Here is a 27,632-nt window from a genome sequence, read left to right as displayed (position 1 = left end):
TGGCTGCAAATTTCCTCATACGGGACATTGGTTCTCTTGACTCACACGTTTACGTGGCAAATCCCAAAGGGCCCATCCGGTAAGTAGTATGCTCTCATGGTAGCGGGTAACAAGTTTTAGTTACTAACTTGATCATGCAATATGATGATTAAATTTAGATCAGTGTGAAACTAATATGATATGGCAAATTCTTGTGCTGTGGTACATGTCTAGGGGGGGTGTTTGGAAATTAAATGCAGACAAAGCATGCTTGCTGGCTACTTGGCACTCAAGATATTCTTCCTAATCTGCTTTTGTAAAGACTCGATCCAACCGTCTCTTATCTTTGACAGTTTCTCATGCTATAACTCTCATATAGCTTAACTAAAGCTAATTTGACTGAAGCTGCCGTAAGTCACGCATACATTTCCCCCTACTATTTGTGTTCTGATGGTGTTTTATGTTTAATGACTATCAGATACTATTTTCTCTATTCTAGTAAATGCTATACTTAGGAATCTTAAGAAAAGCTATGGTTAAATGGGAAGTCTTCATGTTTCATCATTGCTGCAGAGAAGTGAAACAGATCTGTAAAAAAAGTAAAAAATTACTCATTTTTACAGTAGGCATACTGCTTTTGTCTCAACAGAGCTTTATGCAGCTGTACATTAATTCCATCCTCTGTAATAGTTTTTGCTAAGTTCTCTGGTATGGAGACCAGACTTACTGCTCTATCATTTTTTGTATCCTACCTGAAGGTTTCCTTGCCAATTTTGAAAATGGCAGCCTTAAGCTGCATGAAGTGTTAAAATATTTTTATCAATTGCATAGAATTTTTGGTGACTAAGCGAGATAAAACCTTGCAGTTGTGCCTGTTAGGCGGATATAACATGAATAACGTACAGCACCTTCATGGGCATTTTTAAATAAACTTTCTGGGCACAGTGTTGGCATGACAAAGCAGATACATTAACAGCTTACCATAAAAGAGTAAATTAACATCTGTGATAATGACCACAAGAGGGTGCTCTTAATTACTGTTCCGTGAATGCCGTTGGACTTCCATCCTCAGAATCAACGGAACAACTAAGTTTAACGCTTATAAAAAATAAAATGAATTAGTCATAAGTGGAATCTAGCTAAGTTATTTGAAACTGGCCATTACGCTTGGTCATATAATCCCCACCCAAATACACTTTCCTCTAACTTGAAGCTAAACCTGACAATATCTTCAGCTTCTCTTTAATGTGTGTTTTTTTTGCATTAACACAGCTGTACGAATAGCAAGAATTTTGAATTTTCATTTACTTTAGTTACAAGTCTCACACCTACAAAGTACACAATAAAATGTTTAGTATTTGATACAAAAGCCAATTTCCAAATGAAAAGACGTCCAGGTCTTTTCCAAAAAAGAAAAAGAATTTCAGTGTTTGGTACTGCAAGGGCTGCAGTTGGATTTTTGCACTGAACCACCTATTGTAAAAGGCATCGATTTGGCTTTCCATCTTCTTAGTAATTTAATCAGTGAAGTTGGACAAGTAACTTGCTGCTACGTTTTCAAAGACACCTCATTTTCCAGGTCCCAGAATCTATCATTTGTTTTGTGAGTTTTATGCCTCTGTTTCCCTGTGTGTAAAATGAGAGTATATCCAGCTTGGTTTTAAAATGCCAGTGAAATTCCTGACAGAGAGCAGATGCGATGTTAGAGTGGCACTTCCCACTTGTCGGCCAGTGAGCGGAGTGCGTGTGTTAAACATGATTCCATACACAGGTATATATAATACACTTGGTTCCAAATGCAGAGATCATGCTGCTGTATTTGCACACACATCACTAACCTCTTGTGGCAGTTTGTGCTGACACCATAACAACCTCCAAGCAGACCACCCACCCTGCAGTGCAGGAATGCATTTTGCACAGTTGACAGACGTTTGGGTTGTTTCCTTTTTTCTTTTTTTTTTCTTTCTCTCTCTCTTTTTTTTTTTAATACTGTTCCTCTGAATCTATCGTTTATAGAACAATAGACTCAAAAATGGTAGCAACATGCAATTTTCTGTGTGTTCATGCTGCTGACAAAAGAGCATCGAGACTAAAAAAAGAGATTTTTGCCTCAGTAGAAGTTGAAGCTGGTGAGATTTACTCCCGCCATAAGTCACACTCTGCAGTTTTGAATGAGGCAGCCAGCTTCTGGCTGGTTCTTTCTCTCTTTCTCTGAAACTGAAAGGAGGCAGCCCTGAGAGGCACAGCAACTGAGTTGAAAGCTGCTGAATTAACCCAAACCACAGCTCTGTTTTTGAAGCATATTCCCCAGACTTTCTTACTAATATTTTAAAACCTACACAACAGATGAGCGAAGTGCATCCTTTCTGTGCACTCCCCAGGGCAAACAGTGGTGTGCCCCTCTGTAGTTGATACGAGTTTCAGTCAGCACAGAAGTCTTGTGTAAGTCATGGGCACATAATTCAGTGTTCTCAAGCTGGCAGTGATGACTGTCCCATGATCTCTCTGTTGGGAGTGTCTATCACCACCGGTGAAGACAGGTGCTAGCAAGGTGCTACAAGACCACATAAAAGATTAGGGGCATAGTTCTAGTAAAAATCTCTGGATACCTGTCAGAAGCAAGGAACCAATTAATTAAAGAGAGCCTCCTTTGGTTGTCCTCCTACTGGTTCACAGGATCCTAACTTTCACTTGGAATCCTTACATTAAAATCACAGAATCACAGAATGAGTCTTCTTGGAAGGGTCCAACCTCCTGGCTCAAGCAAGGTCATCCTCTGGATTTTGTCCAGACAGTTCTTGAATATCTCCCCTGAGGGAAACTCCAAACCCTTCTATCATCGTCTATAGAAAGTGTCTCCCTCATGGATTGTCATGTGTCATTTGTCTCGCTTCATGCCCCAGCTTAGTTGATTAGCAGGGTGTAGTCCAGCTTATGAGAAGAAGCAGACAACCACTCAGGATGAGGATAATTTCAGGTTAGCCTTTCTTAAATTTTGGAGATCTCAGTATCTGGAGAGTATCTCTAGAACCAGGATTTTTAAGCAAGTCCCCTTTTTCCCATGCAGAAATTTTGTCCAGGCCAAAAACCAGAATCTGGGCTGTTTGTGAGTGTCTGGTACACTATTCAAACAGTAGTGCTGTGTAATGCAGCAGTAATCTCTGAAGGCACAGCCAATATCCACTCATCCTGAATGGCAACCACGACACATGTGCAGGCCTATTTTTTGTGCGTACAACCAGTGAATCCAAAATTACCTGAAAGCTGCAAAACCTTGGTTCACAATTTCTATGGGTCAACTACTTATGCTCAGACAGTCCTGGGTGTACTCAGCACACAGGTAAAATCCTCCTCTGTGTGTGGTTGATAAATCCAGTGTGTGTATGTAGTGTTCCCTGTGGAATTGCTGCACATCACATATGCCTTGAGATGTCATCTGGTAGAAATCTGGAAGCCTTATAGAGAAAGTGTTGATTACTATGTTATTACCCCCAACTGAGAGTTTGATTGAGAATGAAAAATCCTATGTCAGATTTCTGCTTGAGGCATTTTGTCTCCAGCCACGTAAAGGATCTTTCACAAGATAACAACATTTGACCACCACTGTGACACTGCAGTCTACACATTGCTGGGTCAGTTTCAATTACTTCTGGGCCCTCCATCTGCACAGAAAGAGCAACTGATTTGAATTTCTTCATTGCAAAAGGGCAAGGCAAATGTACATTATTTTGCCTGCTTGACTAGTTAGATGTGGCCCAACTCAGTGCATTCATTGCTAAAGAATTAAGAGATGTGCCAGAAACAGGAGAAATAAGCAGGATAGAAGAGGGACATGCTTTGAATTGCTTTCATATTTACATTTTCAGTCAGTAAAGAAGCACATGGATAGCATATCCAGAATTCCAAAAAGCCCTGTCAGAGGTCCATTCTGCTTCCTAAGGTTTACTGGTAGTGACAGAAGATGCTATTCAGGTCTTGTCAGTGTTGCAATAATTTATACTTCCTTTCCTTTCCACCAGGAAGAGCAAATTACGGACAGAAGGGGGAGAAAGAGAGCGATAGAAAGAGAAAAATAATATTGATGTTGTTTTTGAGAAGATAGAGGTGGATTTTCATTTTCAACAAGTGTCTCTTTTTGAGTGATGATTGCAAAAATTCTCATCTAAACTGGTCCTTTAAAATGTCCATGGGACTGTTATCTGGGGTCCATGGGAGACTGATATAGATGATACAAACTTTGTGCCTTAGGAAGGGCTGAATCCAGGAGCTGCCCATTTCTCTCCTTCAAGGGTAAAGTGAACCACTTTCCAGTGTCCACCTAAACCCATGCAGGACAACAGGAAAATTGGCTGTTCCCACCTCTTTTATGTGGGCCACAGTTCCTCAGGGCAATGAAAATGGTGCTGTAGAGCCTGGTGTACCTGGCCTAGTGTGGCACTGAGCTTGGGGAGAACTGGTAGTGATGCTTTTGTTTAAAGACTAATTAGAAACGAGAGATTTCTTCTGTTTTGTTTAAACGTTGGAGAATTCCCCAGAGGGCAGCAGATAAAGGCTGCTACATGCAGGATTCTATGGCTTCCTCCCCTTGCCATGGATAAAGCAACACCTGTGACATCTGTGGGAGTCACTATTACAGATAATCCCTCAATGAGGTAGTCAGAAAAGTGGATGAAGATGCTTCAGCATGTGTGCCAGGTGCAGCTCCTCCCTTGTGCAGATCCTTTCCAGTACTGCAAGGCAGGCAGCAGTGCAGAGGTGCTGTGTGAATCAGGGAGCTCACGGCTGAACCACCCATGAAGTTTGTGAGTTGGTGTCTCAATCATGCATGGAAGATGCTGTTCCCCTGTCAAGAACACTTACGTATTTGATTATACACGGATGATCAGTTCTGGCTTGCAAGGCTGGTCACACTGGATGGAATATGGCTCCCAAAATCTGACGAAGATTTGTGTCACGAGACATCTCCAGAAGTTTTCAATACATCCCTGTGTGCCCAGCAGGGCTCACCACAGCGCTAGGTCAGGTAGCTCAGGCCTTCATCTGTTTGAGTGCTTGATCTCTTCAAAGATAGAGATCCCACCACCTTTCTGCAGCCTGTCCTGGGGCTGCACTGCTCTCACAGGAAAGTTTTCCCCTCACTTCCAAACCCTCTTGCAACTTGTGCCCCCAGGGCCTTCTGCCCTGTCACTGGTCACCTCTGAGATGAATCAGGCTCTGCTTTCTCTCTAATGCCCTGTAGGCAGTAGCAGACTGTAACTAGGACCCCCCTCAGCTGTCTCCTTTCCGTATAAGCAAACTATGTTTTGCAGAATGGATTCAGCTGAGCACATTTCTGTAACACAGTCAAGAATAAGTTAATCTCCAGTGAGGATCTGGCAGCAGGCAATGTGAAGGCAGGGTACATTTTCTTTAGAAGGCATGAGGCAAAGTGATGACTGGAAGTCACTGTGGCTAGTTTTTAATGATGGCAGTAATGATTTAATAATGCACGAGGATGAAGTGGGACAAAAGAGAGGTGTAACTCTCTTTGAATGGTTGGCTGCCCCAGCACAGAGTCTCATGCTCTTCTTTAGTCAGCGTCAAAGTTTGGCCCTGCTTTCTGCTCAAGGTATGTTCCTCCTGACCACAGCAGTATTTGCTTTGGTGAATTTTGTCTTGTCCTGTTATCTTCTCCATCCACTTCTGTGAGTTTGTCTTATGGGTTTTTAATCTAGGCAAGACTGCAGGATTAAAATAACTACCAATAATGGGTCACACAGCTGCCTTGTCTATGGTTAGAAGAAATTCTTCCTCTGGTTGAATGTAAAGCTGCCTTCTGCTAGTTTTGGTTTTTTCCTCTTTGTTCTTGTACTGAGAGACACATGAGTACCAATTGCCTATCGACCTTCTCCTTGCCCCTCACCACTGATGGGATCTGCTTTCACTCTAGTCATCTCTTTTCTAGACCACTATGTCATGATGTAGTTGGCTATTCCTTACTTATCATCTTCCCAATATCTTTATGTCCTTTTCCAGTTCTTCCATCTCCTTTATGAGCCGGGGAGATAAGGGTTAAATATTACTCAAGTGGCATTGTAAGAGGCATGTGAAAGAGAAGACTTAAGAGGAGGTGTTTAGATATGTTTACCAAGGAGGAGAGAACTGATGGTTGCTGGTTGTTTAAGTAATGTTTTCTTTGATTTTCTGAAGGCTTCTTAATGATGTAGGCAAAAATTATGACCTGGACAAGATTTTACCAGCACCACTGTCACCTTATCCTTTGTACAGGCCCTGGTCCTTTAGGCATCTTCAGTGAAGGTCCTAGTGGGTGTTGTGACCATTTCCATGTTGCCTAATTTGTTGCCTGCCAAGATGTATTTGGAAACACAGACAGTCCCTTTACCTGCCCCAAGGAGGAGAACTATATACTTATGAGAGCACTTTTGAAGAATTCCCCTCTTTTCTATCCTGTCTGTAATGGTCAGAAGGTACTGTTTCAAGGTGGCATCTGAAAACTCACTCATTTGCCACTGGGAGGTTAACACAGACTGTACCACAACTGCCTCACAGGTGTATTTGGAGATGTTTTCCATATTTGTTGCCAGGGCCAGTTTCACAATCCAGATTGATGCCATGTATGCACACGATTTTGTCAGGTCCAGGTGTTGAGATGAGGCAGGGCATTCCAGTGATGGTCTCTAAGGCAGGGACACCCATGAGAGTTACTCTATAATGGGACTAGGAAGACTGGAAAGTAGAAGAGGCCCTTTAAAGGTGATGTGACCCATGAAGTGAGGCTGCTGGAGAAACATCTGGCAGGAGAAGAGAGTTCTTGCAGCAGCTTGCAATGGACCCTGGAGGCCCCACAGCAGGTAACACTGGAGTCATTCCCCTTGCAAGCAGTTTCATGTGTGAGGGTCACAGCAGAATCCTCAACCCTGAAAGCAATTCAGGTCAAGATAATACCACAGGTATTAAAGCAGCTGAATCTGTCAGTTTTACTGTTAGAAAATGGCTTCTCAGATATGCCTGGAAGAAATTGAGCTATTTTATTTTCTGAGTTGCCTTTTACAAAGGAAATCACTGCAGGGTGGAACGTGGTGTTTGTGAAGAGGAGTGTTAAAACTCAGCTCAGGCTGAAAAGCACTCAGCTTTTAGACAGTAGAAGGCTGGCAAGATTTTCTGTCTGCTTTTAGCATTTCTTAAATATTTGTAAATACATGTTTTTTGACTTGGCCTAGGAATCAGCCCCCATTTTTGCTGGCACAGCCCAGACCTCAGAAGCTTCTTGCACGGGGCTTGTGGCACTCAGAACAAGAGCTGCTCTTTGTGCGGATATGCCTGTCCTAAAGCAAGCAATGGGCACTCAGGGGGGCAGCAGAAGAACAGATGAAGCAGCAGTCTATAATTTTCTACTAGGAATGATATGCTAGTAAAATGCTCTGTGGTTTTTTACAGAATTAGCCTCTCTTGCTGCTGAAATATTTTCTCCTTCAAAATCATGAAATACAGGTGGAAAAGAAAAACTGTGCTTTAAGAATAGCCCTTAAAGAAGCAAAAAGCAAATTTTTTGTAAACCATTTTTTGAAACCATTTCTGGTGTCCTTGCCCACAAGCTATCCCCATAGTTCAAGGTACAGCCATTATGGTGACACTGTAGATGCATGTACAACAATAGGGAGCTCTGGAATGCAATGAGTTTTGCATCACCTGTGATAAGAGAAGACATGACATATGTGCTGCTTTGGCCTTACATCCTGTCCTTCCCTATCCCCTAGTTTTACTTCATGACCCAAAACTTCACCTAAATACAATCTCTGTGCTTTCCTTTAATTCTCAGCCGGGTGCTGGCCTGACAACACCACCACCATCAATTCTGTGTGGTGTTCCTCACTGTCCTTGCCACTTGCTTTGGCTCAGACACTCCCAAACAATTCCCAGGCCTGGGAGAGCTCCCCATCCAGACTGGATGTGTCCATCTGGTGTGGCAGAGGGGAGAGGGGATGTAACTGTGCAGATATGGGGTAGAGCTGCACCTGTTGGCCTCCAAGATGTGGAATAGTCCTGGATCCTTCAGGAAACTCCTGTAACAATCCTTACATGCATCCCTTCAAATTCAGGCCAGTTTCAAGCACACATAGGGTCCCAGCCATACAGGTCTCAACCACAGTCCCACCAGACTACCTCAGCTTCTAGCCCTTGGGCACTGTTTTTCCTTCCACTGACCAAAACCCGCCCCTGAGCAGCAACAGTGGCAAAACAGGTGGTATAAGTGTCTATACATATTTAGGTGAGAGGGTGCTTAAGGAGGTACCCTGAAGCCAGCATTGTGCAGGAGCTGGGACACGCTCCTGGCAGGGCTGTGGGGAACAGAACTACCCCAGTGTGTGATAACTCAGGAACAGCATGGCCTGGTGGGGTGCATCCTCCAGGGCTGTCCCTGGGAGCTGGCTGAGTGTCCCAGCTACCTCCAGCCTGCTGTGCATCTCAGGGGATTTAGCCACCAGAGGGAAAGGAGTCTGGAGCCTCAATGTACTTGCCCAGGTAAGGACAGCTTTGGTTCCTTCTGTAGATAAAAGAATTGCCACACAAATGATCCAGCTCCCAGGCAGCTTCAGCTCTTCTGCCGTGTACCCCAACTCTTGCAAATATGCAGGAAACATAAGGATAAGTTATTGATGGTGAAAACAGGCTTTGTGTGTATTTCCAGTCTGCTGGGAGGCCCCAACAAACCTTTAGACTGCAGGAATGGTGCTGCGTAGCACTGGCCCAGGGCAGGTGCTGCCTGGCTGCTTGGGCAGGCAGAGATTCTCTTCAGCTGTGCCCAGCAAAGAGAATGGAGCTGGAAACCAAAGAAAGAGGGAAATTGGGCCAGCAAGGGAGAAAATGGGCCAAGGAGGGTATTTATTTCTTTGATATTCTGCTCTTTGCTCCTGGTGAGATAAACATCCATGAGAGTCCTTCTGCCACGCTGGTGCAGCCAGGTCTTCATCACAGCATCCATGAAGGAGGAGCAGACAGTTCCCAACCTGTCTGATTGCTGCTGTGGGCATCGTTTGTACTTGCTTCATTTTTGCCTGTCTCATTGCTTCACGGCTCATTTGGCTGAACTCTTCATACAAAATAACACGTTAGACGGGCTGTGTACTGGGAGTGTTGCGGGAAGGCAGTAGCTGTCTGGGGAAGGGATGGGCCAAGGGGCTCTGCTTTCAGCATCCATACTGACTGCCTATGAAGCAACTGTGCTTGTTTGCCTTGTCAACCCATTTGGAATATAATAATAATGTTTCAAGTCAAAGAAACACACCTATGAAACCAAATCTTTTGGGCCACTGGCTCTGCCCCCAAGCTTCCCATGCTGCATCCTACCGGCTTATTCCAATTCTTTGCTTTGCATTAAACAAGGACGAGTGAGACTAACACGTGCTCAGATGTTGATAAAACTTTGTTACAAATGAGTGGAAGAGGTATCTCCCTTCCAGGCTTTGGTTTTGGTCCCCTTTCACCTTTCAGTGGTGCTGTTAAGTGGGTTAACAAATGTAATAAGCCAAAGGATGAGTGGCTGCTATTTTTTTTGAAAAGAGTATAGGCTGCAGCAGGGCACAGAAGTGTGTGAGTGGTGTTGAAGGAAGGGAAAGGGTAAGGGCTGGGTGAAGGCCACAAAGACTAAGACAGATTTCTTCAGGAGTAGCACTGCTCTCCTGGACACCATTGCTCCCTGGGCAACCCAAAGTGGCTCCACAGCCTGGGTTCGCTATCGGCCACCCCACAGTGAGGGGACTGCAGAGAGGTTTGGGAGGGATGGCACATCCCCATGCCACTGTGGTGCACCTCCATCCTGCCCCACTGCTGAACATCTGGGATGGGGGGCACCAGGGTGGGAGGCAACACCATGATCTGTGTCCCTGTCTTGGCCGAGCCTGCTGCCAGGGAGGCTCAGGATAGGCTCTTCTGGATCTGGTGGCAGACCAAGATGCAGAAGGTAGGGACTGGAGCTAACAAAAGAATAGAGGAGGGCAAACAACTTAGGTTTTTTTAGTGCTGTTAGTGGAAGGAGTGAGCTGAGGTCTTCTAAACTTGTATCTCATGTTCAGAACTGCTCTCTAAGTTCTATTTCTGAAAGCCTCATAGTAAACAGTGATGGTGGCTGAGTGCGAGGTGACTCACAAGGGATGCTCAGACCCCTGAAGTTCAGAAATGTTGAAAGCCTACCTACATCCCCAAATCAATAACTGTAAAATCCACACCTGAGGGTCATAAAAAGCATGGAAAAATGTAGATTATAAGAGAAACATACAGGGCCCCCCCGGTCCAACTCCCTTCTCAAATCAGGAGTCACCAAAGCCAGGCCAGGTTGCCTTGTCCTGCTGAGTCTGGAATATCTCCTAGGACAGAGGTCTAACCAGCTCTTATCTGGGCCTTGTCTACACCAACGATGGAAAGAAATTTTTTCCTTATGTCCAACCAGAACTTCCCCTGTTGCAACCCATGCCTCTTGTCTTGCTGTTTCCTCATGTGCCTCAGAGAAGAGATGCCTCTTGCTCAAATAGGCAATGGCTGACTGCAAATAGACCCCACAGTAACCTTGTCTTCTTCAGGCTGAAGAAGACCAGTTTCCTCCACTTACCATAATGTCCTGTATTCCCATCCCCAGGACATCTTTGTGATCCTGTGTTTGAACTCTTCAGTTTAACATCTCTAATGTCTTGGGAAACCCAAAACTCATCCAAAAACTCTGGATGTGCTGAGCAGAGGGGCACAGTCTCTCTCTGCAAAGTTTGGGTTCACTTTGTGCTAGACATCTTTTCGTGTGTGCTGAGATCATCTTTTGTTGTTGGGTCTAGAAGCTGTGCAGAAGGGAAAGTGGTGGTACATCTTCACAGTGTGTGCCTTCTGCTGCTGGAAGCTGTCCAGGGGACCCAGGGACAGTGGAGGATGCTTGTATACAGTCATGCGTGGTTGGCTCAGAGCTCTTGTCATTTGCTGTATGAATTTTGAAAGTCCTGTACAAACCTTCAAATGCACAGGGCCATATTCCCTGCCCAATTCATGTATTCTGTCCTTATACACTTACACATGAACTAACACTGGCTTTTAGAAATCCTCTGTGCAAGTACAATATACCTGCCACTCTCCCTGTGTTTAGAAACATTACTTAAAGACTTTGGATTATTTGATATTTACATCGTTTCACTCTATGTTCTTGCAATTTCCAGCTGGCTTTTATTTACAGAACAGCATGAAAGAAGTACTTTTGACAAGCACATGTAGTGACTGGTTTCAAAAAGATGGGGCAGGGCTCGCCTTACAGACATTTTTAGGCTTAATTAGGAAAAGTTGTGGGGAAGAAATAGCTGCACCTACATTTTTCTGTTTCCCACTGGTTTTAGCTGCTGTAGCATGGGATACATTTTTTATGTATGCAGTCAAGTTTGACCAACTCTTAATAGGTCAAATGGTACAGCATACTGGGGTCTGCTCCCAGCTTTCAGTTGGGCTGGTCTTCCTTGGAGGAATACAGCTCGAGGCTGTGGAGCAGCTCAAGCAGTCGTTTAGTCAGCCCTCTGTTAAAACAACAGATGCTGTAGCAGTATCAAGGATTTTGTTTATGGCACAGACATCTTTAACCTGTGTGTAGGAAAGATGGTCTTTCTGCTTCATTACTGTTGTGACAAATGGGTTGTTGGAAGAGGTTAAAACAGCCTTTGAATGGGAGTCTTGCCTTCTCATACAGCTTTCGGTTCATTAGCTCCAGTTTCTGCAGCAGTACAAGGCAAGGAAGAGACAAAGTTCCAGAAGATTCATCTGTCTCTGAGAAATGAGATGTTGTTACCATGAGCAAAACTAAAAAAAAGCAAAAAGGATTTAGTCTCTCATAAAGCCTTCCTTAACCACCATAACAGGTTTGTTGTTGTTTGGTTTTTTTTTTAAATGCAGAAAATGATTTCTTTTCTAACAGAAATAGCTAAGAGATTTGACTCATCACTCCCAAACCAGAACATGCTCCTGTAAGATGCTAGCTGACTAAAATCTGTACACTGCAAAGCAAGTTTGCATTTTCCCAGAGGTGACTGGAAGTGATCTTGCTGAGCTATCTGGTATTAAAGTTGATGTATATTTTGTTGCATCCAAGTTTTTTTTCTAGGATTGCACAAAGCAGGCAGAGTTCAGGAGCAGCTTTATTTAACCTTTTGGAAATCAATGATTTCTGGATTATTTTCAGGCTTTTTGGTAGTCAGAATAGCAGATTACTCATCTATTCTCATTAAACAGATTTCAAGAATGGCTGAAATCCCAGGACCTCATCTATTAAGCATATGTAACAAGTTGATTGTTTTGCTTCCTTGCGCTTTTGCAGTGCCTTATATCTTTGAATGCCACAAATGGATCAGATGCCCTGAAGACAGTCATCTCAGGCTGTGTTTGTGTGTTTGGGGCAGTTCATTCCTATAAAAGTAGGCTTCAGAAATAAGCAGCAAAGGTATCTAGGATGAACTTCACATGTGTGCATCTTCCCAGCAGAGTGGCCACTTACATACGATTGCTTGTAGTTAAATTGGATGTGTGAGTCTTCACTTGGTAATGTAATACGTACACAGCCATATCTGATTGTGGCATAATGCCACATATTTCCTTCTATGAAGTATGAGCAATCTGAGAGGCAAGGTATTGTCTTTTAGTAGTGAATTTTTAATAGATAATCATAGAATCATAGAATGGTTTGGGTTGGGAGGGACCTTAAAAACCATCTAGTTCCAACCCCTTGACACGAGCAGGGACACTTTCCATTAAAACAGATTGCTCAAAGACCCATCCACCCTGGCCTTGAACACTCCCAGGGATGGAGCATCCACAGCTTGTCTGGGCAACCTGTTCCAGTGCCTCACCATCCTCACAGTAAAGAATTTCTTCCTAATCTCTAATCTAAATCTACTCTCTCTCAGTTTGAAGCCGTTCTGCTTTTTTCTGTCACTACACGCCCTTGTAAAAAGTCCCTCTCCAGCTTTCTTGTAGCTCCCTTCAAGTACTGGAAAGCCACAATTAGGTCACCCCAAAGCCTTCTCTTCTCCAAGATGAATAAACTCAGATGAATAAACTCAATTCTCTCAGTCTGCTTTCATAGGAAAGGTGCTCCATGCCTCTGATCGACTTGCTGGACCTCCTCTGGACTTGCTTCAACAGGTCGATGTCCTTCCTGTGCTGAGGACCCCAGAGCTGGACCCCAGAGTGTTCCAGGTGGAGTCTCACCAGAGCAGAGCAGAGCAGAGGGGCAGAATCCCCTCCCTTGCTCTGCTGGTTGTGTTGCTTTGGATGAAGCCCAGTATACAATTGGCTTTCTGGGCTGCAAGTGCCCATTGCTGGGTCATGTCCAGCCTCTCACCCACCAGCACTCCCAGGTCCTTCTCAGCAGGGCTGCTCTCGATCTGTTCATCCCCAGCCTGTGCTGATACCAGGGGTTACCCCAGCCCAGGTGCAGCACCATGCATTTGGTCTTGTGAATCCTTATGAGGTTCCCATGGGCTCACTTTTTAAGCTTGTTCAAGTCCCTCTGAAAGGTATTCCATCCTTTAGGCATGTCAAGCACTCAGCTTGGTGTCATCTCCAAACTTGCTAAGGGTGCACTCAATCCCTTCGTCTATCTTATTGATGAAGATATTAAATAACAGTGGTCCCAGTACAGACTCCTGAGGGACAGCACTTTTCACTGATGTCCACTGAGACTCTGAGCTGTTGACCACTACCCTCTGGATGTAAACACTCAACTAATTTCTTGTCCATCTAACAGTCCACTCATCAAATCAATCTCTCTTCAATTTAGAGAGAAAGATGTTGTGGGGGACTATATCAAAGGATTTACAGAAGCCCAGATAAATTATATTTGTAGCTCTTCCCTTGTTTACTGATATAGTCACTCCATCATAGAAGGCCACTAGGTTGGTCAGGTAGGACTTGAAGGTTAAATTGCTTTTCCTCAAAATCTTTGGGTTCAGATGTCACGCTTTCCCTACCATTACTTGAAAGCTGAGATCTTTATGTACTCCTGTGTCCACGGAAGCATGGTTTTCAGAAAAGCGTGGAGCAATATAAGACTCAGAAATCCGGCACAGCCTGTGGCAGCACACCCTACACATGTTGGCTGCCTTGATGCTGCAGCACATTTTGGTTATTCGGTGCTGAAATGAACTGAGCCTCACTGAGAGTCACTCAGCTCATGAGAGATGCACCAGCAACACACAAGGAGACATGTGAGAAAACATAATCTGCAAGTGATCCTGCCTGAGTCAGGCTTAAGCTGTAACCATCAAGGTCATCCCTGTCCTTCCCCAGGTATAGAAATCCCCTTGGAGAGGGAATGGATGATGACCCAGTGCACAAAGTTCATAGGTGTTCAGCAGGAAAGAAGCTGACCTGTAACCCTGATTTCTTACTGAGAAAGGCAAAGGCAAAAGGAAGAAGGGAGTCATGAGTTGTTCTTTGGTACTTCTTGCTCTGACTTTTGCATGTTGGATTCTGCACGTCAGAGAAAACCTTGCTGCTGTTTGGACTTTCCAGATCACCATGAAAAAACCATAAGGCTTTATCCCAAAGATTTTATAGGTTGCAGGGTCAAGAAATACCTTATCTCATGCCTTTCTGCCATAGTGGTCTGATGATAATACTCCAGGGTATTGTGGTTTTTTTTTTTAATACTTACCCAACTTAAGTACCTGCTGTTTTACGCATCTCTAACTTAATAGGAGAAGTGGGTTATATGAACAACAGAAAGGTACTAACACTTTTTCCACCAGTGTTAATCCTATTACAGAGTAAGATGGGCTACCTGCTATTTTGGACTCAACAGGAGTGCAAAGCATATTCTAAGGTGCCTTGCTAGGTAATCCTCTCTGTGCTGATAATGTGATTGATATGTTCGGGTCTGTTTTGTTTATGAGACACATAGAGTATCACAAATACAAAAGACTTTCAGAGGGAGTGGTAAAATTACCCTGGAATTACAGTCCTTCAAAATTCTAAGAGTTAAAGTGACTGCTCATTGCTTCGGAAATGGTTTGGGTGTGATAAGGCTTTATGTGCACATTTTAAGTGCATATAAAAGATAGTATCTAAATGAGGGGAAAAGGGTGCAGCTCTCTCTTTTTTTTGGCTTAGGGTGTCCAGGACATGACAGGGCATGTCCTGCTACTTTTTATACTGATAGATGTGAACTTGAAACCTAAGTCTTCAAAATGCAGGGGAGGGTGGGGTGGGGTGGGGGGAGGAGGAATGCTTCCAGAGATAAGCAAAAGACATGTTTGGATTACGACAATTAAACCTGTTGAATGTGATAAAGCTTAATGTAACCCCAAAAGTTAACAGTCCAAGTGCAGACACTCATCTGCAATTGAACAACTTGTCACATCCCTCCATGGGGCAGGGAGCTCATTGAGACCCCTGTTAGAAGAAGCTTGCTAGCACATGGAGTTAAGGTGAAGCAGCCCTATGCTGCCACCACCTCTCCCCCCTTACCCTTACCCTCCCACTTCTCCCTCTGCATGTCTCAACACTGTCTCCTGGTTCTACCAGCAGTGCCAAGCTCTACTGTGGCTCCAAACACAGGCAGGGCAGTTCAGTGCTCTTCCCTGCACAGGGGTGAGCTTGGGGCCTATAAGAGAGAAACAAGTCAAAGCTTACTCCAACATCCCTGTGATACAAGGGATGTTGGTCCTGGAAGACAGTAATAAAGCATATCTGCTTTGCAGCTGGGAGGTGTCTGTATTTGCAGATGCAGCTCTCTCCAGGTGAAGGAGGTGGTTTCCTTGTTGTTCCTGGAGGACTGAGTAGCAGTGAGTCCAGTGGGACTTTTTTCTTCCTACTGGCCAACAGGCTGCCGGCAGAGCTTTTAGATGCTGACACTCCTTGTCATTAGCAGGGCAGTTATCACCTGGAGATTCAATATCACAGTCACTCCACAGGAGCTCCACCTTAAATCACCCTGAAAGCTGAAGCTGGGGCAGGATATGGCAGCTCCTTGCTAAGCTGGGTATTTTTCTGCATGCACATGACACTATAGCACGCTTCTGGTTTCAGGGTGGAGTTTGAAATGTGGCTTCTGACCAGTAAAGCCTTTGCACCCTGCTGTCACTGATCTACTAAGTAAGTATTCAATAGAGAAGTCTTTTGGTTTAGTAGGGATAAACTGCTCAAGGTCTGCATCCCGCAGATGACCCTTAGATTTACACCTCTCACACCTCTGGGATCTGAACCAGCAGAGCTCAAATCTGTGACCCCAAAAGCAAGACACAACATTTTTGTACACCTGAGATGTGGGGTTGGCTAGGGATAAGAGCAAGTCAGGGAGGCTCATCCTGATGGATGATGCAATGTTCCTTCCTCATTCTTTTCACTGAAATGTTTTGCACTGTGATAGCATATACACTTAACTGATTTGGTAGTAAAAGGAACTCAATTTAAAATATGTGCCTGAGCACTCCATAAAGGCACCTCTTCCCATCTGTTGTATACAAGACAGTAAGTAAATGATCCAAAGAAATCCAGGTCCTGCCATTCCAGGAAGTGGAAGAAGCAGAGATCAAATCTTGACTCCACACTAAAATTACTTTTTTTTTTTTTTTTTTTCTGAGAGCAATTGCAGGAAAGCTTCCCTGTTGCTATCTAATGGGTTTGAAATCTATTGTACCCATGCAGTGACTGAGCCAATTGTTTCATTTTATCCATCTGTGAACATTTTCTCAAAATGTGCATCTCTTCTCACCTGTAAGAATGATAGGACAATACTGTGTCTATGGTGACATAACTCAGAAAGTTCTCACAGATGTGGCTTATTTTTATTGTTTAGTTTGCAACAGAGTCATTCTAGGTACGAATAAATATGTTTGTCTTTTCAAAATAGGTAAAATCCACAGCCTTTAGCCATTAGCAGAGATTCCTGGCTATTCAGGTAGCTCACACAGTGCTCACAGCTAGGTAAGGAAATAAAGGTGACTGAAATGAGAAACTGATAGAAAAAGCCCAGTTGAAGGACCCCTTCAAGAGAAAGGTTCCTCTTGGGTCTTCCCGGGAACTTCCGTGAAGGATTCTCTGAAATACTGATTGAGAGGGCCCCCTGCTCAGTAAGCACCAGTATGAACATGGTGATGACCTACACAAAGGACCAGATACAGAGGTAACATCTTCTCTTAACTTTTATTGTGGTGTAAGAAAAACTCTAGATATATTTCCTGTATTGAAGGAAAAAAGTAAATAGCAAAATTTTCCAATATCTCACTTGGAAAAGGCATTTTTTGGTTCGGATCTAATAACTTAAGATGATCACTTGTTATATGAGCTACTCATAGATTTGTCAGTATAATGCTTTTTCCTAAGAAGAAAGTTAGGCTTTTTAGGGAAGCATGCAGAGAAACAATGACTGAACTTCCCACCTAACACTTCGTCATAGCAAAACAAACTTTGAAATGCATGAAGGTTTGGGATCATCCTGAGAAAGACGAGTCAGTTTTAGTTCTGAAACAGTGAATAGCAATTGCCTTGGAAGTTTAAGCACGTTACTTTCCATTACCAGAAAGCTTTAGCTAACCTGAAGCAACGAGCAGCCGTGTGGTTTTCTCTGTGTGTGGGAGCTCCACACCTGCAGTAATCCAAAAGGAAGCATCACCTGCTCCCTACTATAGCAGCCAGATGCATCAGGCTAAGTGGTGCCCAAGGGATTAGCGTCCTGCTATTCATTCAGGCCCTTCTGGAGTGACAGGTAGATTCTGTGCTTTGGCTCTAGAGCTTTGGCAGACATACTCTAGGTATTACTCACCATACAGCTTTGTCAGGATGTCAGATTAAAGCACACCCAACCTGCAGACAAAGCCATGTTTCTTTGCTGCTTGTAACTCCTTCCAGTAGCTCACTTTTTGTCCTAAGATAATAAAAGCGTCAATGCTCCCTTTTTTTCCTAATTAGTAAAACTATGTTTACAAGGCACTGTCAGTCCGTTTCCTTCATGATATCTGTTTTATTGTTTGGTCAACAATACCTGAACTTTCAAACTCTAGGAGCTAACAAAAGATGGATTTCCCTCCTAGTTTTCATATATGGCAAAACCTTTTTGCTGGTGCCAGTATGAAGTGATGGGTGGGTGTTCTTTGTTAGAATAACAGGGTACTCAGAGCAGGTGGCACAATACCAATTCCCAGGTTGGGCCAACACCAAAGGATCAAACTGATGAAAACAAAACATGTCTGCAAATGATGATGTTTTAGGAAGGAAAACGTTTTTGCAAGAGTTATTTTTGAGTTTTTGATCATTACTTTTGCAGCTAAGCTGATGAAAATATGGATTTCATAGGCAAACTTCTAAGTGAGTGGAAAACTGGATGGGCCATCAGGTTCAAGAACAGAGGTCCATCAGTCAAAGAGTAGCTGGCAGACAGTTAGAGGAGCCATTTCTCAGGAGTAATACCACACCAACCTTTTTTAATATCTTTATCAACAAGCTAGAAGAGGGGATATAGGACTCTGGGGATAATTCCACACTGGGGGAGTAGCTGGAGGGGAACTCAGCCCTTTAAGAGGGGCCTTAGCAGACTGCAGAAATGGGATGCCATGAACCTCCTGGAACACAGCCTGAGCAAAGGATGTGTCTTGCCCCTGGCTGGGAGGAGCCCAGCAGTGTGCAGAATGAGGGCCATGGTCTGAAGAGAAGCGCTGCAATCCTGATGGACAGCAAGGAACAACAGCTAGGGGCCTTGAGACCTTGGTGGCTGATCAGGGCCTGGATGGTCTTTAAAAGCCAGTGGAGAGAAGGGCTTCTCCACTGCTACATGGCACTGATCAAGCAGCATCCTGAACTAAGTTCAGTTTTGGGACATTCAGTCCAAGAGAAGTTTTGAGAAAACTGAAATGAAACCATCCCACAAGCATGGTGCAGTCCTTGGACATGGCCTAGAGAGGTGGTGGGATCTCCCTCGCTGGAGATAACCTGATCTAGCTTTGTGGTAAGCCCTGCTTGGAGCAGGTTGTTGGAATAGGGATCTCCAAAGACGCCTTCCAATCTAAATTCTTCTGAGCTCCTTTAATTGCATTTCACAGGACTCTTGTAGAAGGCCTAAAGTTGAGAGGGAGAATTTGCTTTGATTCAATGCAGCTTCTTATGCCACGCCCAGGAGGCCTGTGCTGAGATTAGGTGGTGATCTACAAACAGGAGACCTTATGCTCTGACAATGGGAGGATGGCAACAGGGTCCCAGAACACACTTCTGCCTTGCCTCTTTCTGGTACCTCATGAAACCCAAACTAAGGAGAAATGATGCTGAAGGGAGGCAAAACTAGCACCGTGTAGCAGCACCCATGAAGAGGGGCTGCAAGAGACTCTATGAGAACTTGATACCTGTGTCCCTCATCCACTGTGTCATCCCAAGTGATCCTGGCCAGATTGCTTGGGTATACACCTCTCTGTGCTTGTGAACACACATGTGAGAGCGGATATGGGAAAATCTGTCAGTGGATGAGCGAGTGAAACAAGCTTCCTTAAAATTTAAGTGGCTTTCCTGGTCCATAAGAGCTGAGGCAGATCAACTGGTTGCAGAGGTCCTGAAAAGACCCACTCCCAAGAAATCACAAAGCACCAAGTCCTTGGTAAAGGTGCACTAGGGATTCCTCTGTATGCCTCCAAATATTTTGATAATAGAGATCAAGAGGAGGTCAATTATGTAAAACTTGATTTTTAGCACTTCTCTAACCTGACAGACATGAAAGAACTCTGAAACATGCTACTGAAAGTAGACCTGACCTTCCTTCCTACCACGAACACATGGGAAATAATTCTACATACTTACACAGTGTTGCAGCAAATGCTATATCAGAACAACATCTGAAAGGAACGGATGGAAAACTAACATGCCCATTTGCCAGACACTGTTGCAGACTGAATAATCCCGTTGGGCTGCTGACTTATGTTTAACTCTTCAATTAAGAGCAAGTCCTATACTTGGTACTCACATGAGTGAGCCCCAGGGTCACATAAATAATCCTCAGGATTACTCAGAAATTATTTTTTAAGGTATGATTAACATATGGCTGGGAGCAGCAGGCTCTGCACACAGAGTCATGGAAACTTTCAGGTGGGGAGGCACAGCATAAGGTCTTTACTCCCACCCCCCTCTCCAAGCTCCACTGCCCTCAAAGCAGGGTTGGGTTGGTCAGGGCCTTATCCTGCTAAGTTTTGAACATGTCCAGCAGTGGAAATCCCACCACCTCTTTTGGCGCTGTCCCAGGGCTGCACCACTGTTGTTTTTCTCCTCACCTGCAAACAGATTTTCCCATGCTGCAATGTGTCCCTTTTGTCCCTTATGACAAGGGATAAAATAAAGCTTTTTAAGACCAGACATCCCTGTCAACTTCTGAGAGGAGGTTAGTAACCTCTGATGAGTGGCCATTAGGGCTTCCTTGACATGTCTCTTCTCCAGGCTAACAAAGCCTGATCCCCTCCATCTCTCCTCTCTATATTAGACCCATCAACCATCTCTGTGACCTTGCAGTGATCTCTCTCCAATCTGTGATGTCTGCCTCCATCCCCAACAGGTACACAGGAACTGCAGCCACACTGAGAAGACAAATGCTCTTCTGATGATACTTTAATGCTCCTATAGCCATACCAGTCAGTCAGGGCTGGCTAGAAGTGGTCCCTGGAAGAGGGAATAGTGTGAGCTTGCATGGGAAAAGGTGCTATTTGCCATGCAAGGCATTAAACAGCAGGAGTTTGGACAGCACAGGACATTGTGGTCAGCTGGTGATGATCCTCTGGACTCTGGCCAGGTTAGAAGATGATACTTAGAGGCAGGATTTCATCCTGGCACTTGGGCAGCATCTTTGAGAGCCCAGGCCCTTTGCATGTCAGTACCAAACAAATGTGTAACTAAACCATGCTGCTTTTCTGTTACACATGTACTGCTCTCTCCTTATTAGATTGGCTTCTTCTCTTTTTTTTCCCCCTTTATTTTCTTTTTTCTGACAAAATGCTCTTGCATACCTTTCTTTAATAAACATTGACTACTAGAGTCATGATGCTCTGGCTCCAAGTACTGGTCAGCCACAGAGAAACCTGTTTGGCTCAGGCAAATGGCTCTTTGCAGTATTTCCATGTTCTGAGGCTTTCCAGTATAGGTACAAGCTCCAGACAATGACTGTTGAGCAATGCTGCAAAATCTGGGGCCCACATCTCTCCCAAGAACTACTCCACCCATGCCAACAGCACAGTAGTCATATCAGGTATGAATTCACATTATCATTTAAGCAAAAGTATACACAGGCTCTCTCTGTGATGCTCTGAAATATGTCAATACAATTTAATATCTGAGGGCTGAAATACACTGAGTTGCTAAGACAAACATTTGGTATCAGTTTTTGAAATTTCACTGAAACCCTTGACTCTCACGCTCATGGCAGCCCTGCTCAGAAGTTCACTAGCTGGGATGGGTTTAACCTGACACACCGATTTTGGCTTTTGCAGTCAATGTTACAAATACACTCATCACATTGCAGCCATGTCCTCCACTCAGCACACTGCAAAGTTATCCACTCCTGCTGAACACAGCTTCTTTCAGCCTACTTGTTATCCTCAGGGGATGGTGACTGGACCTCCATGGAACACCGTGGGGTTGTGCTCCTTCCTGGGAAGCTCGAACAGGACGAGTCCAGGCTGCAGGGGAACTGGTTTGCCCTTCACAGTCACCTTTGCCACTTCCAGCTTAGCCTGATGGACTCTCAGGGACATGCAGCTGAAGTTCAAGGCCTGAAATACCTGCTTCCACAGGCAGGGCAGCCCACAGTCTGAAAAGCAGAAAGCAGTTTTTTGTGGATGTCAGCTTCATGTAAAAGAACAAGCCTTTTACTCCTTCATGTAAAAGAACAAGTCAGGGTATAAGAGTAAGGTCAAGAACACGTAAAAATATTTGTATACAAGCATTTCTGATGTCTGTGTGTGGTGCTGAGGAGCCTGTGGGTGTTGCTGGTTAACCTGGAGTTTACAGGAATCATACAGAAACGAGTGTCAGAAACCTGGGGCTAGCCTGGCTGAACCCCCAGGACTGCTCCAGCATTCATTCCTTAGCTGTACTTGTTTAGGCAAACCAGACAAAAAGTACCTGATTTAGTCTGAAGAGGGAAGTTGGAGTACAAGGTAAACATGTATGGGCAGCACTCTTGAGCAGCTTGACTTTCAAGTTTCCTGAGAACAGTCATGCCCACAGAGTTGGTAATGAGAAGGAATTTGTTTGCTGAAGGATCTCTGAGGCTCTGTGCTTCTTTTCCAGGTGGGGGCATTCAGACAATTGATGAATGAAGCATTTTCTGTCTGGGACAGTAAATATTTAACTGGAAAGTTTAAAAAGATCCACGCTTCTGAGTTTTCAAGGCCTTCTCGAAGAAAGCGTCTTTCCTGCAGTCACAAAACAAAAAGCACAGAAAAGAGGGCAGAGCCTAAGAGACAGGGAAATCAGAAAAGCTGTGTCCCTTTGTGGTGCACGGTAATCCTGCATCACCTTCACTACAGCATGTGCAAGAAACCTGCAGCACCTGCCTCTGACATCTGCAACACGCTGCAGAGCATGTCTGCCTCCCTATTCAGTTTTATTCAAGCACCCCCAAAATCCCATTTGTCACATTAGATCTAATCACTGAAGGTTCAGTGCTTTTCTTTCCTTGGACAGTCAAGCAACACAAAATGTGGCCTGCCTAGAAAAGTGAAGAGAAAGGCCAGGTTTTCACATGAAAATGTCTTTCTCAGGTTTTTCCACTGTTTGGTCTGGCAGCTTTTGGACATGACACTGGCATCAGCAAGTACCTGGAACTTTTTGGCGTGCAGTCTTTAGTGGCCTGATAGCCAGGCCATCAGGATGCATCAGGTTGGTTTGTTATAGCATCCTAGCAGGGAGAACTGTGCCCTTTGGAGGCTTGATCCATGTGGCAGCAGGGTTTAGTGATTTGAGCAGAAACGAGTTGCCTTCAAGCATCAAAACCAGCTGAATCCTCCCTTTCACTAACTAGGTTTTATTTTGCGGTTCATTCTGGAAAAGTAGCTGATGATCAACAGTCTTAACAGTTGTTCTGTGACTGAATTGATGTGTCTCACATTGTATCCTATGATGTTACTGACACAGGCTGTGCGTGCTTAAGGCCACAGCACATTTTGTAGTCAAGCACAGTGGAAAAGAGAAGACCCTGAGGTCAGTGTGCCTCCCATTCCAGCCAACTCAAGGGCCTTCACCTCTCCAGCAGGATGCACCCATGTCACTGGTGAGATGCCTGCCTAGCTGAGCTATGACAAGGAGGCTTGAGTCCACACTTAACCACTCAACAGCTCACACAAGTGGAGACTGGAAAAAAGATCTGCTGGGGAAAGAGTGTTCTTAAGGGAGGTAACGCAGCCTGTTGACTTGAGAGCAGTGCATCTCTTCAGAACTAAGCACCAGCAAGAGGAGCGTGGGAAGGACAGAAATAAAGGACCAAAGAGATCTACCAGGAGTTTAGGTGGGCTTTCTCTTGGGACTGGCATTTCTCGGCAGCACATCTCCAGTGGTCTTGATGGTGGGGTGCTGGCTGGGTCTCTGGGTTCTTTTCTGCAGGGTGATTCACTTTCTTGTTCAAAGTGGTCAGAAGTAATCCTTTTGTACCTGAGCGGCCCATGATGGGAGAGACATTTAGGAGAAAGCTACACCAGGAAGAGGTGGCAAAAATAAAAGAAGAGGAAAATACTTTAATGCAACAAGAGGGTATGCACAGCTTAATAAACAGTAAGGGGTGGAAGAGAAGGGTGCTGTGCTTGTTCAGCCTGGAGAAGAGAAGGTCAGGAGGGTACCCAGTTTCTGTAATTCATTCCACTCCCTTGCAGGGTTACATAGGAGAGACAACGACTATCCTCGCAGGTTCACAGGGAAAAGGCAAGAGGGAGTGGACACAGGCTGCAACAGGGAAAATTCTGGTTGGACACACGAAAAAACCTCCTTTTACAAGAGTGGTGCAGGTCTGGGACAGGCATCAGAGAGATGGTGAGATCTCTGTCCTTGGAGAGTCTCCAAACAGACAGGGTAAGGCCGTGACCTAGTTTTCGTGAGCCCTGCTTTGATCAGGTAGGTGGGCTTAAGACCACCAGATGTAAATCTTTCTGTGATTCTTTGAGGAACTCCACAGTGATCCTTCTGAGACATCTTTCAACACCACGAGCTGTAGCAACAGTAAGTTGTAGAGGTGCCTGTATGAGGATAGAGCCTGGGCCTTGGGGTGATGGAGGGATGTGCACATGCCTCCTGCTGAGAAGTGCCAAGCACTCCTCCTTTGCTGTCCTTCCCATCACCCCCTGGTGGCTGTTACCTCAGAAAAGCTAAACCTTACACCACATGTGCCTCGTGGCCATATGTAAAAAGTTATGTCATGGCACACTACTGGTGTTTGATTTCTGTACAGCAAAGCCTGTCACGTCACTGATCTTTGGAGGAACAGCCATGACACGGCCAAAATAGCCTTAGACCTCAGCTGCTGGCAATTTCTCTATGCTCTGCAGCAGGTGGGAAGGGGCATGAAGGACACAGAGAAACAAGGGTTCTGCAGAGCAGGAAAGGCAGCAGTGAAGCTGGTGAGCAGGGCTCAGCTAGAAGTTTCCACTGACTTGGAAAGGATCTGCTGAGTTTGCAGTGGGATGCCGCACTAAAGGCTGCATGGGGAATGAAAATCAGGAAACCCAGGCAGGTTTTGTCTCTACTGCAGAGGGCACAGATAGGAGGTGTTGTCTGAGTTAACTGGCTGAATGCGAAGCCTTGTGGTAGGCATGTGCTTCTATTCCTCCACTGTTTGATAAGGCCTTGAGCCCACAGACTGCTCCAGAGCAGAGGTGACCCCCTCCTGGGCTTATATGGTGTGAGAGGCACTGGCAGAGGGGCCTGGCTGAAGAGGGAACTGTGTGCAGTCCTTTTTCCTGGAAGAGAATCCAAGATGGGAAAAAGATAGGGCTTTAGCAGCAGATAAGCCAGCGATACCTTCGCCACATGCCTCCAGAAGGATGGAGGCAAGCAGACAAGTGGAAGTGAGAGATCAAGCATGGCTGGGATGGCATAGGTAGGCTGTGGAGGCTTATGGAGATGGTCTGGAAGTAATCAGAGCTGTCACTGGCAGCGTATTTCTCAATACATTTGTCTTTCATGCCTGTGAGTCACCAGCAAGCCGGAGGAACAAGAATCCCCCCACGCAGAACTGCGTGTGAGCTGTCCCTGTGAAACTGTGGAGCACAGTGCCATTGGGATGTCATATGGCATACCTGGTTGCAAGTAGCTCTGTCCACTGGGAATTTCTCAACTATTTTTAACAAAAAACCCCACCCACCTAAGTTTACCACCTTTCAACAGAGGATTTGACATTTTTTAGAGGAACACCTCTCTCAACAAAGTGATGGGTTGCTCCACTTCTCCCTGAGCCTTTCCTAGAGCTCTCTAAATGTCTCTTCTACTCTCTTTTCCTAGGGAGAGAAGCCAAACAAAGGTGCAGGATGTTACGCTGAAACATGTTCTAATATCAACCCCATGAGACAAAAACTGGAAGGAAGGAGTTTGGATCATTTTCCTGGGGGCAGCAGACATAGGTGATACAAAAGCACTGGAGGAGAATGGGGCATCTGGAGAACTTGCCAGGAAGGCTCACCACATGCTGCCTTGCAGCAGAGCCTTCTGCTCCCCAGGATTTCTCCCCTCACAACCAAAATGCACCAGAAATGATGATGACGACCTAAATATGCTGCATGTGTTTGAGGCCTGCTCTCAAGCTCCTTCCTCTTCTCTCCAGCAAAAGTCATCTGAGCTTCGGGGCCTCTCTCCTTCTAAAGCCCAGAGAGCCTTTGCCAATCATCCTTATGTAAATTGAAAATTTATGCACACACCCCCATCCATGTGCTGTCATCCCTTCTGCTTGCTCATATACTCTCTGTCAGACATCTCAGTTTTTCCAGTCAAGGCCTCTGTTTCCTAATGCAAACTTTTCCAGACAAATTTTGAGGATACGTGTATCTATCTATTAAATCTAGGGCTAACAAGGTGGAGGTTGGCATCAGTCTTTTTCCGTTCTCCTAAGTGCCTCCCAAATTATATCCCATGGCTGTTCCTCAATATAGTGCCCTTAGGACAGTAGCGTGGGGGCTCTATGCATGCACTGCAACCCGATCACCTTTCAAACTAAACTCTGTCTTAGGAGGAAAGAAATTGGAAGCTATAATTAAGTGTCAATACCCCACCTTTGTCAGAGTGGACTAACTCTGCTAACAAGGTTCTATTTGATATCTCTTGCATCATGACCCATGGCATTTTACTCACATAAACTGAGCCAAGCAACTGCTATCTGAGGTTATTCCCACAGCATACTCCTCAGAGGGGTATGGGTTCCCCATCCTTTGAAAAGAAATTGCAGGAACCACAGATTCCATAGTGCAGCTAAGGAGGCCAGGAGATCACATGTGAAGACCTACAACAACCGGTGATGTATGAACCACCCCAAAAAGTGCTGAAGCATATTGACTGTGCAAGGGGCCCAGTGATGGAGGAAGCAGCACTAAGCTTCGTCTCCTTTGTGCTTGGCTTCCATTTGAAATCTGCAGCAGCCATGCAGAAAAACAGGGAAATGTGACCAACCCTAATTTACACCCATGAGTGATCCTGCATTCTCGTCAGTCCTGCCCAAACTTCAGCTAAAGGCACAACATAAACGGGAGGATAGTAATTATAGCAGCCAAATGGCTTTGCCAGTCCACTTAATCTCATTTTAGGTGCCTAATTAATATCCCTCGAAGGTGACGGTCTGTGATGTACTTGTCACATGGATTAAAAAGCAAGCAACTGATAAAAAATAACTCTCTGTGGAAAGTCCTGTTTCTGACTATTCCTGGCACAGATCCAGCAGACATCTGTTCTTGGCACACCGCTCCAAAGTAAAGTAGCCAAAGATCTAGGAGAAGATGCTGTTTCTGGTGAAGTTTGCAGCTGATGGAGACACAAGTGGTGTGGCACCTATGCAAACACACCATGTTGTGCCACACTTCCCACACATGGAGGATGCACAACAATTTTTGGAAAGTGGGGACTCACTGAAATGCATAAGGAGGACTCAGTGAAAACACCCCAGCAGTCCACAGGCGAGCCATGGGAGTGGGTGGTCCTCTCTGTGCAGCTCTAAATTAAGAGAGTGTCATGGTTTGGCTCTCTGGTACAGATAAGGTAACCACTTGTACCAAGAGTACAATGGTGGTGGATTGTAAACAGAAACTGCATCCCTCCACACTTCGAAGAAATTAGCAATTAAAGGGTTTTTAAAGAACAATTTCTACAACACTCTGCCTGAGTGGTGGTGCACCCATCTCATCCTATTCTTCCTGAACTCCATTCTTCCTGTAAAGAGAACACTTATTCACAGCATGTAAATGCCTGGGGAGGGCAAGTTTCTGACTGTGTGTGGCGGTAGGTGAGCCACAGTGTTCGTTCCACTTCACGTGGACCAAAAGGAAACCTTCCTCTTTCTTCCTTTCAGATGGTTTTCACTAATTAAAAAAAAAAAACAAAAAAAAACAAAAACAAAAACAAAAAAAAAAAAAAAAAAAAAAAAAAAAAAAAAAAACAAAAAAAAAAAAAACAAAACAAAAAAACCCAAAAAAAAACCA

At 44.7% G+C, this 27,632-nt stretch overlaps 1 long non-coding RNA gene across 1 annotated transcript in view; it reads left to right on the top strand.

The window, feature by feature from the left end:
* The window catches only part of LOC108498073, a 32,513-nt gene extending 6,792 nt beyond the window's left edge, over positions 1-25,721 (top strand). Inside the window, exon 3 of the long non-coding RNA XR_001875058.1 lies at positions 25,453-25,721. This is a non-coding gene — a long non-coding RNA (uncharacterized LOC108498073). The remainder of the gene's footprint in view (positions 1-25,452) is intronic.
* Positions 25,722-27,632: the final 1,911 nt, after the last annotated feature.

This window comes from Lepidothrix coronata, unplaced genomic scaffold (assembly GCF_001604755.1).
Source record: "Lepidothrix coronata isolate B3197 unplaced genomic scaffold, Lepidothrix_coronata-1.0 Scaffold55, whole genome shotgun sequence".
Lineage (NCBI taxonomy): Eukaryota > Metazoa > Chordata > Aves > Passeriformes > Pipridae > Lepidothrix > Lepidothrix coronata.
Note: the sequence above shows the minus strand (reverse complement) of the source record. Positions and strands in the feature narration are given on the sequence as shown.